General features: G+C 36.1%; 1 protein-coding gene across 2 annotated transcripts in view; it reads right to left on the bottom strand.

Moving 5' to 3' along the window:
- Positions 1–12,283, bottom strand: part of kcnc4 (potassium voltage-gated channel, Shaw-related subfamily, member 4) — a 190,017-nt gene that overhangs the window by 47,111 nt on the left and 130,623 nt on the right. The gene's annotated exons all lie outside the window — the stretch shown is intronic.

Here is a 12,283-nt window from a genome sequence, read left to right as displayed (position 1 = left end):
ATACTTTGATCAACTGATAAACCACACCTATGTGGAAAAAGTTATTTAATGCAGGCTTTGTGTATCTGCCCTTCAATCATTTGCTTAACTCTCTACTAACCTTAGCTGCTGTCTTCATGAAAAACATTAAATTGAAGCAACTCCTTGAACAAACAGCTAGATAGATCCCATAAAACTGTTAAGCTAAGACGTTATTCAGATGTTCACAAACTGTTGGGTGATTTAACTGTATGTTTGGGATGAGGCTCAAGGAGGACAAAATGTTTTCAAAGGAGCTCTGTATTTAAACCTAGAACCACTGCCTGTAAAAAGTCACTTGAGCTGGTCAATAGGAAACTCGGTCTCACGTTACCAAGACCAGACACCAGCAACTGTGGCTTAACTGGCTCCATCTTTCCAGTTCTCAGTATCCAACTGTGTTCATGTGCTTTCTATACTTATTAAACATATAATCACATATTTAATTTCATCAATGTTCTAAACCTACTTTAACCAATAAAGGGTAGTGGGAGAACTCCACACTCTTCCCACAGGATTGGGCACAACAGAGGAACCAACTCTGAATAGAATGTAAATATCCATACTAAATCATACCAGATTAGGTACTTTACTGATTATTAAAGTGTAGTCAGTCCAAAAACAGGAGTGAGGAACAGCATAAAAACAAAAAAAGAAAGAGCCAAATTGTGAGTTAAAAATCAGTCAAAAGGCAGAGCTTTGTTTCAGTGATCAGTAATCAAAATAAAACTAAAGTGGTCCAATCTTGGATAGAAGTGACTGCTTTGAGGGAGTTTTTATACTGGCACACTGATGATATCACAACTGGTGCAGCCCCAGTGCATCATGGGAGAATCCCCATGGAAACAGATGACACAAATGTCACAAAATGGTGGCACCCACTGTCAAACCTAAACAGTGTAAAAAAAAAAAACAGTAAAAATTAATCAACATCAAAATGGAAGCTCTAATGAAAACTCTGACTGTAGAATTTGATTCCTTGGATTTTAAAACTCTTAAAACAACACCAGATGAATTTTTTCAAGCCTCAGAATAAAACAAGAAAAAATAAAAACAAACACAAATCATAACAGTCAACAATTCTTGCAAAATTAACATCTTTGTGATATGGAAGGATATGGAAGTACCAAAAAAGGTTGCAGAGATCTAATTGATTGGCTGTTGAGCAAGACCACCATAAATAACTTGATCAGTGACTGCTAAACTATTTTCTAGATTGCAATTTAGTAATTTAGTTGCAATGCTACAAAGTATTATAGTACTTGAGGAATCACAGGTGTTATTTTGTTGTCGAACGTTCTGTAAACCAAGAGTGGACAGGAAGACTTTAGGAGGGAGTGAAGGCAGGAATACTGGCTTTCACATTAGAGAAAGTGGAGTACTAAACTAAGAAAAAGGAATCCAAGGAGTCATCCTGTGTATGGAAAGGAATGGCAGAGGAAGAGAGGTGCGTCTTCAGCAGAAATTAAAAGAGAATGAGTTCAGACTTTTTCATTTTGTCCTGTCTCCTTGTCTGAGTGTAGATGGTAAGCAAGCTTGTGTTTAGCTCACATTTTTAATTAGGAAAAAGAACAGATAAAGAAGAATTCACCCTTGCTGCTTAGTAAACAATAGGCTTGTCTGCTTAAGAGCAAAATGAGTTGGCTTTACCTAACTTTCAATTTTATTACTGGGTGGCAAATATACAAGGTATAAAAACCTGGACATTGACACAAATAGATGAAGAGACAAAGACTTGGTCCACAACAGAAATAAAATCTTGCAGTACTACTTTATATGCACTGCTATGCACTTCAATAAATACAAATTATCACCAATATACTAACAACCCAATTGTGCTTCACTCGCTCAGAATATGGAGCCAATGTAGGAAGTATTTTAAGATAGAGAAGCTTTTATCTGTGGCACCTCTGCACGAGAACCACCTTTTTCCACCCTCTCAAATGTACACAGTCTTTACTGTTTTGAAAACATTCAGGATTAAATCACTTAGACATCTATAAATAGACAGTCTTCGCATCCTACGAACAATTACACTATAAATTTAACTTTTCAGCAACACATTTCTTTTACTACCTTCAAATTAGAAATGTCAAACAAAACCTACCCAATTTTCCTCACCTCCCACCAACCTCTATGCCGGAAAAAATATTGGTCAGCCTTGAAGACTCAGACAGGATTTCTGGAATATATAAAAACATTTTAAAGTCCCTCCCTTACAAAGATCCCAGAGTACAGTAGGAAAAAGAATCACTTACTCAACATTTCAGGAAAGGAATGGAAGGTAGCAATTCACAGAATTCACTCAAGCTCCATATGTGCAAAGCATGCGATTATTCAACTCAAAATTATATATTGACTGCATTTGTCTCATTTAAAATTGTTCAAAACGTTTCCAGGGCAAGATCCAACCTGTAAATGTTGCAATCGAGCTCCAACCTCATTGGGTCATATGTTTTGGCCATGCACCAACAATCCCTCCTAATCCATTAACAGCTGTGGTTGGTGTACCTACTGATGGGCTTAAAGTGGAAAAGGACAAACAAACTGTAATTGCCTTTACTTCACTATTGGCACGTAAACTTATTTTGCTCAACTGGAAGAATTCTAACTCACCTTTTTTTAGTCAGTGGGTAATTGATGTTATATATTATCTAAAATTGAAAAAAATCAAATTCTCACTTAGAGGATCTGTTCAAAACTTTTTCAAAACCTGGTAGGATCTGATCAATAAAATTTTAGAATAAGCATTTAAAGCATTGAGGAAGCGGATTCTCTCCCCTCTTTTTTAATCTATTTATTTTTATTCATTTACTAGCAAAATACCCGCGCTTCGCAGCGGAAAAGTAGTGTGTTAAAGAAGTTATGAAAAAGAAAAGGAAATATTTTAAAAATAACATAACATGATTGTCAATTTAATTGTTTTCTCACTGTTATGAGTGTTGCTGTCATATAAATATATATATATATATATATATATATATACACATACATATACACACATACATACACACACACATATACATATATACATATACACATACATACATACAGATAAATATACACATATATACACACATACACATACATATATATACACACATGCATACATACACACACACATATATACAGTACTAGCAGAATACCCGCGCTTCGCATCGGAGAAGTAGTGTGTTAAAGAAGTTATGAAAAGAAAAGCAAACATTTTAAAAATAACGTAAGATGATTGTTAATGTAATTGTTTTGTCATTGATATGAGTGTTGTTGTCATATCTATCTATTTATATTATATATATATATATAGCAAAATACCTGCGATTGGCAGCGGAGAAGTAAAAAGAAAAGGAAACATTTTAAGAATAACGTAACATGATTGACAATGTAATTGTTTTGTCATTGTCATGAGTGTTGCTGGCATATATATATACTCACACAGACACATATATAAACATATATATACATATAAACATATATATATACACATCTATACACATATATACATACTGTATATATAACATATACATATCTACATATATACTGTATATACACATATATATACAAATCTACATATATATATCTACATGTATATATATTAGGGGTGGGACTCGATTAAAAAAATTAATCCAATTAATTAGAGGCTGTGTAAGAATTAATCTTGATTAATCGTATGTAATCGCACGTAAATTTGCCCCAAATCGCAAATGTTTTTTTTTTTAATTTAAAACGGTTTTAGTGGGCTTACAGAATCAAATAATAGACATGGACATGAATATTGTAAACTGAAGCTGTTTTAATTTCTGAAAAAAGCTTTTAAACTGCATTTGAATTCAAAACAGAAACAAAAATATCATCCCTGGTTAAAATTGGGCAGACTTAAAAATAAAGTGGTAGTTTAAGTACTTTAAGTACATTTTCAGAATAGTATTGTCTTTAAATAATAATAACCAAAATTTCAACATAAAGTGCAGTTTTCTTCTTAAAAAAATAATTTAGAAACATGAAAGGTAATTTGACCAGCTTACTCTTTAAACTCTGAGTAACATTAGCCAAAATTATTTTGTACATTAGGCTAAAACAGTGTGATCATTGAACATTTTGTAATTAGATGTATTTAGAATTACTAACGGTCACGGAAGTCCAATGATCCCCAGTAAGAGCCACAAAGTCCGCTTTCTGTAATGCATCTAATTTTGCTTGCTTTTCAGTGTGCACAAAACCATGCTTTTATCAAGGCTTCGGGGTAGTCGAAATGATCAGTCGAGGAACGCGCTTTATTCCGACTCTAACATTTTTGTAGCTGTGATGTGTGCATCAGTGTAATGGATGTACCAGGAAATCATGCATTGACAAAAGTTCCCGCTTGCTTGGAATTGAAAGTGTGATTAAATGCGTTATTTTTAACGTTATGGAGTACATGCATCGAAGCTTCTCAGCTGTGCTTGTGCTAAGAAAGGAAAATTTTAAAAATAACGTAACATGATTCTGCGTTAACCTAATATTTTTCATACGTCCCAAACCAAGGAGATGCAAGGTAAAATGAATCAGGTAGCGCGTACATAGTCAGTACACCCCTCTCGGGAATCGAACCTCGAATGTCGGCGTTAGAGGCTTAAGACTCTACAATTAGCCACAGCGTGTGGCTTGTCTATGCTAAAGTATGTATTGTAGATCGGGTATATATATACATTTATATATATATACCCGTGTACCGCAGTGGAGAAGTAGAAGTTATGAAAAAGAAAAGGGAACATTTTAAAAATAACGTAACATGATTGTCAATATACAGTAATTGTTTTGTGAGTGTTATTGAATGTTGCTGTCATCAAGGATTTGATTATCATTATTTCTTTCAATCAGGCTCGTATTTGTAGGATGTGTTCAAGTTACATTCCGTGTTTGTCAATCGTTGTAAAGATAAGAGGTTTCATTCATCGATTAGTTCCTTACTGCATCAATAAACAGCTCGTCTTCCTTTTATCTGTGATGTGACAAACTGCATGCACGGGTTTTTTTACACTGTCTTCCTTTAGCAGGACATTCACTTTTTCCACCGTGTGCTTTGTTTCCGCAGTAGCTGCACTTATGAATATGATTGTATGTATAAGGCGCTTCATATTTTTTGCTGCCTTCTCAATTGTGTAATTCGGTTTTGTTCAGCACTCTTTGGAACTGTTGCTTTTGTCTGTGCATTGCGTCAGTTCACGTGAGCCGCTTGGTGTTCTTGCATCGAAGGTTCCCAGCTGTACTGGTGCCATCTCGTGTAATGTCAGCTAAGACCCGGCACTTAAAAGTTTCTCTCGCAGTTTCAATGAGTTTGTGCCAAACACCACCCTGACCATCTCATCTTCCTCTGCATAAGCACAGTCCTTCACCCGTGAACATTTACCGGCAGTGTTTGTATTGGATTGCCGCTGATGGACGGCCTTATATGGGCAGGCACTAAATTACAAACGCTAGTGGCAGCCTGTCTATGAACTTAATTTAATATAAACTTACGGTTCACGCCGTGCTTTGTTTCCGCATATGCATCATTTGCTTCATAATGTTTTTCTGCCTTCTCAATTGTGAAATGGCGTTTTGTGCTTGGAGTTCTTCCTTGTTCTCTACGTACTTACGTAGGAGGCGTGATGATGTCACACGAAACTCCGCCCCCCACGGCCATCTCCAACTCAAGACTCCATTACATTATATGGGAAAAATAGCTTCCAGTTATGACCCTTATGCGTAGAATTTCGAAATGAAACCTGCCCAACTTTTGTAAGTAAGCTGTAAGGAATAAGCCTGCCAAATTTCAGCCTTCTACCTACAGGGTATAAAGGGGATGCGAGGAATACATTGAGTGTGGAGAAACTCTAGACACAGCGTGGGTATTAACTTGTGGATTTTTCTGTGAGTATTTGGTGGCAGCGTGACGAAGTTGCTTCCGCAAGACCGCGTTAGCTGTGGAGCTCAGCTCGGAGCATATTCTTTTCCTAACTTGTTAATTGTGTAATGCGTTTTTTGAACAGGTTTGATGCATGGAAGTGATCGCTCGTACTGCGTTCAGTCAGTTCACGTGAGCTGCTCTTTTGTGTGATGTTGCGATGTCCACGGCTTTATTTAATGTTAGCTAAGACCCGGCACTTAAAAGTTTCTCGCTACAGCAATTTTAACTCCGTTACAAAGTGATCCAAAGTCTCGTTTATACCTCGTGTCTTCTCATTAAACTTGTATCTCGGGAATAAAGTATTCGACGAAGGCATGACAAACGGCAGCGGTAGCGTGTCTATAAACTTAATTTAAACTTATGGTTTACACCGTGCTTTGTTTCTGCAGTAGCTGCACTTATGAATAAGCTTGTATGCGTTTTTCTTCAGCGCTCTTTGGGGCTCTTCCTTGTTTTCTACATACTGCGTTCACAGTCAGTTCACGTGATTACGTGAGAGCCGTGATGATTTGACACGCAACTCTGCCCCCCTCGGCCATCGAGCTGAAGTCCATTACAGTATATGGACAAAAATAGGTTCCAGTTATGACCATTATGCATAGAATTTCGAAATGAAACCTGCCCAACTTTTGTAAGTAAGCTGTAAGGAATGAGCCTGCCAAATTTCAGCTTTCTACCTACACGAGGAGTTGGAGAATTAGTGATGAGTCAGTGAGTGAGTGAGTGAGTGAGTCAGTGAGGGCTTTGCTTTTATTAGTATAGATTTATCTACATATTTTTACTATTATTAATGTTTTACTCTGCTGACCTAGATCTTTTTCACATGGGTGGGGTTGATTTGTTCTAAACCTAGTTTTGTTAAACTTCACTTGCTTGTATGGAATATTATGTGATTTTAATAAAATTAATTAAATGTTTTAAAAAAATGAGTTGATTTTTCATGTAAACTTTAAACTAAATATAAAATAAATATGAAGATTTTCTTAGAAGTATGACTAATTAGGCTAATCATTTTTATATTCTTGTAAGACGTGTATCATAGGTAAATATTTTTGTCATGTGTTATTCTATGTATAAAGGGGATTTTATTTATTATAGTATTTTCCATGGTCACTGAACAAAACACCTGCAGAGTTTGTAAATAATAAATGAATAGGTAACACTTGTGCCCTGCAGTTTAATTATAAAAGTATCACTTTAATGCAGAACATAAGACTTCTACATTGCTGGTTATGCAGAAGCTTCAGGTAAAAAAAAAGTTCAGTCCTATTTATTCTTGTATAGATGAGTATTTCTCACTAAGAAGTGCTGAGCATGATATACATTTGCACCAAATAACATTCACTATTTGTAATCCGTTTTTTGTTATTATTGTCAATGCTTTTCTTTGTATTTAGTTATTTTATTTGTTGTATGTCCTGTTGTAGTTAAAGGGCTTCCTAATTATTCAGGCGCACTGACATTAAGGCAGGAAGTTCTGTTTAAAGTTAAGTTACCAGACTCAGCCTAACTGCAGGGGCATTGAGTTCCCTCCTTGTCCTTTGGCCCCTTTACTCTAAACACAAGTTATTTTGTTCTCACATTGTTGACTATTGTGAAAGTTTGGGATTTTTCTTCCAGTAGTTTAGAGGCTACAGTATGGTAATAGTATTGAGAACCTTGCATTTAATATCCTTAGGATTCCTTTGAGTCTAAGCTTATGCCAGTTTTATATTTGGTTTAAACTTTTAGGGTTTTTTTTCATATTTAAATCACTAAATATTTCAAATTTTGTGTGTTTTCTGCCTTTTTATTTTGTGCTTTGTTAGCCATTTGCAGAGTTTATCAATTGTATTTATTTGAAGGGCTCCTTTTGTTGTTGATTTCTTCTTAAACAATTTAAGTTCCTTGCATGAATTAGTTGGTTTCTTAAATAAAACAATTAATATATTAACTGATAGATAGATAGATAGATAGATAGATAGATAGATAGATAGATAGATAGATAGATAGATAGATAGATAGATAGATAGATAGATAGATAGATAGATAGATAGATAGATAGATAGATAGATAGATACTTTATTAATCCCAAGGGGAAATTCACATAAAAAAGGTAGAAAAATAAAGTCGTACACGGAGCTGCTGCAAAAGCTACCACTCACGGCGGCGCCTGAGTCAGTATAGTAACTCTGCTCATTATGTGATTTTTCTCAGCTCTTGTCTCTTTTCCCATCCCTTGACCTTAACAATGAGAAGGCAGCACTACATGCTGCACCACCCTGACACCAACAATAAAATATAATCATGTGAAAGCTAAGGTCGGCAATTCACTTCCTGGCATCTCAGCAAACCAAGTAATTGTAACTATAGACTGCCTTCTTCATGAAGAGTTGTCCATTACAACATTTACCATTTTTTACATTCTGTTTTATTCTAACCAGTAACTTCTCTCAAAGAGAGTTTCCAAATCAGTGGAAGTGACACTAGAGAATATGGCCTGTGGCTGTCTGATTTTAGGCATTTGCTCAGTAGATCTTTCAGATCAAAGCTAGCAAGTATTTACATTGGAAATAAATAGAATTTAAAATAATATGATTTTTAAGTGCATGGTGTTTATTCTAACAACATTTTTAAATAATTGCCTTAAAGATGGGTTTGTTAGTTTAGTTTATGTTGACCAAATTCTTCTGCGAGCCATTAGAAAGTCACTTTTGTGTTGCCATTGCTCTGGCTTTTTTATTTCAATGGCAGTGTGAGGAAATTACAAAGTATGTTTAGTTTCTTTTTTTTTTTAGCTCCAGCTTCATTGACAGACTGAATTCAACAAATGAGGTAAAAAACAAATACAATCTAAATAGGACAGGACAGAACACACTATAAATATGATCTTATGCAAAATCTCCTGCCATGATTTAAATATACCTGTCTCCAAGTATAATGTTCAGTGACATTATTAGATTTCAATATCTAATAGAAAAGCAATTTAACTCAGAACACGATTACATTGCAATTGCTGGAAATAAATTTATACAAGCAGCAACCAATTTGCAAGTTATTTCACTGGGTAGCAATGCGATGGTGAAGCTGAGGAAGCTTTAAAAATTCATAAATTGAAAAGCAATTATCCATTAGTTTAAATGCTAAAAATTATAGTTTGGTTCCAAGTGCTATTATCTCAGCTGCCACGAGTAATCAGTTTGGCTAAAATTCCAATTAAGATGTTTTACATCAATACGTTTAAAATTCAACCATCCACTTTTAAACTCAGGTCATTAGGTCAGCAGCTAAGGCTTATAGCAACTAACTCTGGATGGGAAGCCAGTTCATCATATAACACACACTCACACACTCTGCTCCACCCAAACAACTTGCAGCTGACAATTCACCTAACATTCTGTCTTTGAGAGAAAACTGTGATGCAAACCTAAGCAAACATTAAAAATCTCAAAATTAGACTTGTTTTAATCACACAATATAATGAGGTAAACTTTAAGTGATATTGTGTTATGAGGAAGCAATGCCCTTTGTTACATCACCATGCCACCTCTTTTTAAAAATCAGTCTAAAGTAAATATGTCTTTGCTGGAGAGCTGTGGTCCATACAGATATTTGGTGGTTACAGATTCTTTATTCCTTCCAGACACTTACATCTTATAAAGTGTGAGTGTGTATGTGTGGATAGTCTTGTGTGCTGTCCTGTCACTTTAAGAATGAGAAATAGATTGACATGGTTAGATGGAATAAATATCAAGTTGCATCATGTTAGTTTTTTCAGCATGCAACAGAAAAAATTAAAAGTTAACTATCCAGCTGTTTACAGACTAGACTTTATAAGAGTATGAAAATACAACTTACTATCTAAAAAGCATTAGCACCTCATAGCACAACAGGTTTAAGAACAGCTTCACGCACAGCTTAACAGTGGTCAAAAAAAGCAAGTCTCAGATTGTACTGTGAAGAGGAGACTTTGTGCTGCAGGTTTTACAGGGTGGGTGGCAGTAAGGAAGGCATTCCTTAAAGGACAAATACGGCGGTGGACTACTGCAGACTGGACAAGTCTCCTCTTCACAGCAAAACCTGTGTTTGATGCTGTTGCACTGTGAGGCACCTATCATGCAAGCTGGTGACCCCCAGAAACTTGTCTTCAGATTGGATTGTCATGATCTCTTCCTAAAAGAGTTTTTTCCAGTTTCCAATTGCCTTTGAATTGTGTAGGATACCATACTCACTGACACTTTGACTTTTTTTTTATTTTTGCAGTTTCTGTAAATGATAGTCCCACACTTCTAAGGGTAATAATGCTCTGTCTCATTTCATTAGTTGCTGTTTTCTTGGAGTTATCACTGGAGGGTTTACTAACACAGGCTGCTCCAACTCTGATTTAAGACAGACAGAGGATTTTTAAGAAATCAACACAAGTTAGGACACCTGCTAAAATTGTTTGCTTCAGCTTGCAAGGCTTAATTTAGTTTAATTGCTGCAGAGCATCTGTAGGTTGTAACCTATTAATTGTTCCCTAAAGAAGGCCCATGTGTAATATTCTGAAATTTTCTTTTTTTCAGTTTTTGCTAACCTAAACTCTAACTTCTACAAGTTTATTGCTTACCTTGTCACCATTCTAGATTATTCATTGCATTTCAACTGATTTAACTGGAAAAACTGAGGTGTCCTAAAGCTTTTGACCAGTAGTATACGAGGTGGGACACAAAAATAACCAGAATGGGCTTAGGGCTTTCCTAGATGTCAGCTGATTGTGAATCATAGAACTACATCCCCTCCTACATGCCCTCTCAAACCACCGACCGGTTAGGTTTATACTGTGAATAGCCCAGTCAGTATTTGCACAACAATCGCTACACAAATTGCCGCTATAAAATCGGTTGAAAAAATCGAACAGCAAATCAACAGCAAATTTCTCGCGAAACTGGACAAAACGGCCACATAAACTTATGAAATGATAAGAACAGTGTATGGTGAAAGCAGTTCGTCTCACACACAAGTTTTTGAGTGGCACAAATGTTTCAAGGAAGGACAAGAAAATGTGGAAGACGTTCAATGTCCAGGGGCCTCATGTATAAACGGTGCGTACGCACAGAAACGTTGCGTAAGAACTTTTCCACGTTCAAATCGCGATGTATAAAACCTACACTTGGCGTAAATCCATGCACTTTTCCACGGTACCTCATACCTTGTCGTACGCAAATTCTCCGCTCGGTTTTGCAGACTGGCGGCACCCAGCATCAAAGCAGTGCTACTGTTCCTGTGTGGTTACACCTTATTTTCCTGAAGCGGCATTATAAATACACCGAAACTAACCGCATATTGTTTATTAGTGTAATGCATCTGATTGTAATTAACTCGTAACAATATAATGGTAGAGGGAACAGCCATAGTATTCCAAATACCATAACTGCTTTAGCGTTGTTACTCTCACTTCTTCTTCTTCTTCTTTCAGCTCCTCTTGTTAGGAGTTGCCACAGCGGATTATCTTTTTCAATATTTCTCTCACTGCACCACTCAGAGTATTTATATCACTGTATCTGAGTGTGAATCACAGCAGCAGCTGATCGGAAAGGGAATTATCGGTATACAGCTTTAAGGACACGCTGTCTCAGCCACTGCAAAATGTTTTAAAGCCTTTCCTGTACGGACCTCGCGGTTCAGAAACAGAAACGATATCATTTATAAGGTGAAATTCAGCAAAATATGTTTATTAAATTATACAGATAAAACTTTAACTTCATTTAAATAATCTATATTCTTCACTGGGAGTGTCCTTAAGGATAGAATAATTAAACATGTACTACGAAGATATTTCAATGTTCTTTAAACGTTTTGAAGAATCGGCGCTAAGCTTACAGATGGCTTAACGTCTATTACAGAGCTGATTGTGTGGCGATCGGTTACTTGGGGAAAGAAAAGCACTGACTGCAGTGACGGCTACGCCAATATATATTGAATATAAAACAGAAAGAGAAAATAACAACACAGCTAAAAACACAGCGACAAATTTCGGCAAAAGTTAAATGCTTGTGTCATGAGCACGGGCGGCTATGCAGCCATCCACTGTGCATAAGCTACCTTACTGACGGGCGGGCGAAGGAGCCACCGATTCTTCCTCTGCCCAGTGCCACCACAAGCCTAGAGCGCCCCTGATTGTACTGCTGCAATAAATTATTTCTTCGAAGTGAAACACATGTTTAATAACGTGCTTTAACTCCTATCATCATGAAAATAATATCACGTATACATCTCAGTATTTTAGTTATTCAGAGAACTGTAATATTACGAATGTAATTGATTCTGTGTCCAGTTGGAGGAAGAGAGCGGTTTAAAAAGCAAGTAGTGATTCACACA

Source organism: Polypterus senegalus, chromosome 3 (genome assembly GCF_016835505.1).
Source record: "Polypterus senegalus isolate Bchr_013 chromosome 3, ASM1683550v1, whole genome shotgun sequence".
NCBI lineage: Eukaryota > Metazoa > Chordata > Cladistia > Polypteriformes > Polypteridae > Polypterus > Polypterus senegalus.
This window is presented reverse-complemented; position numbering and strand designations above follow the sequence as displayed.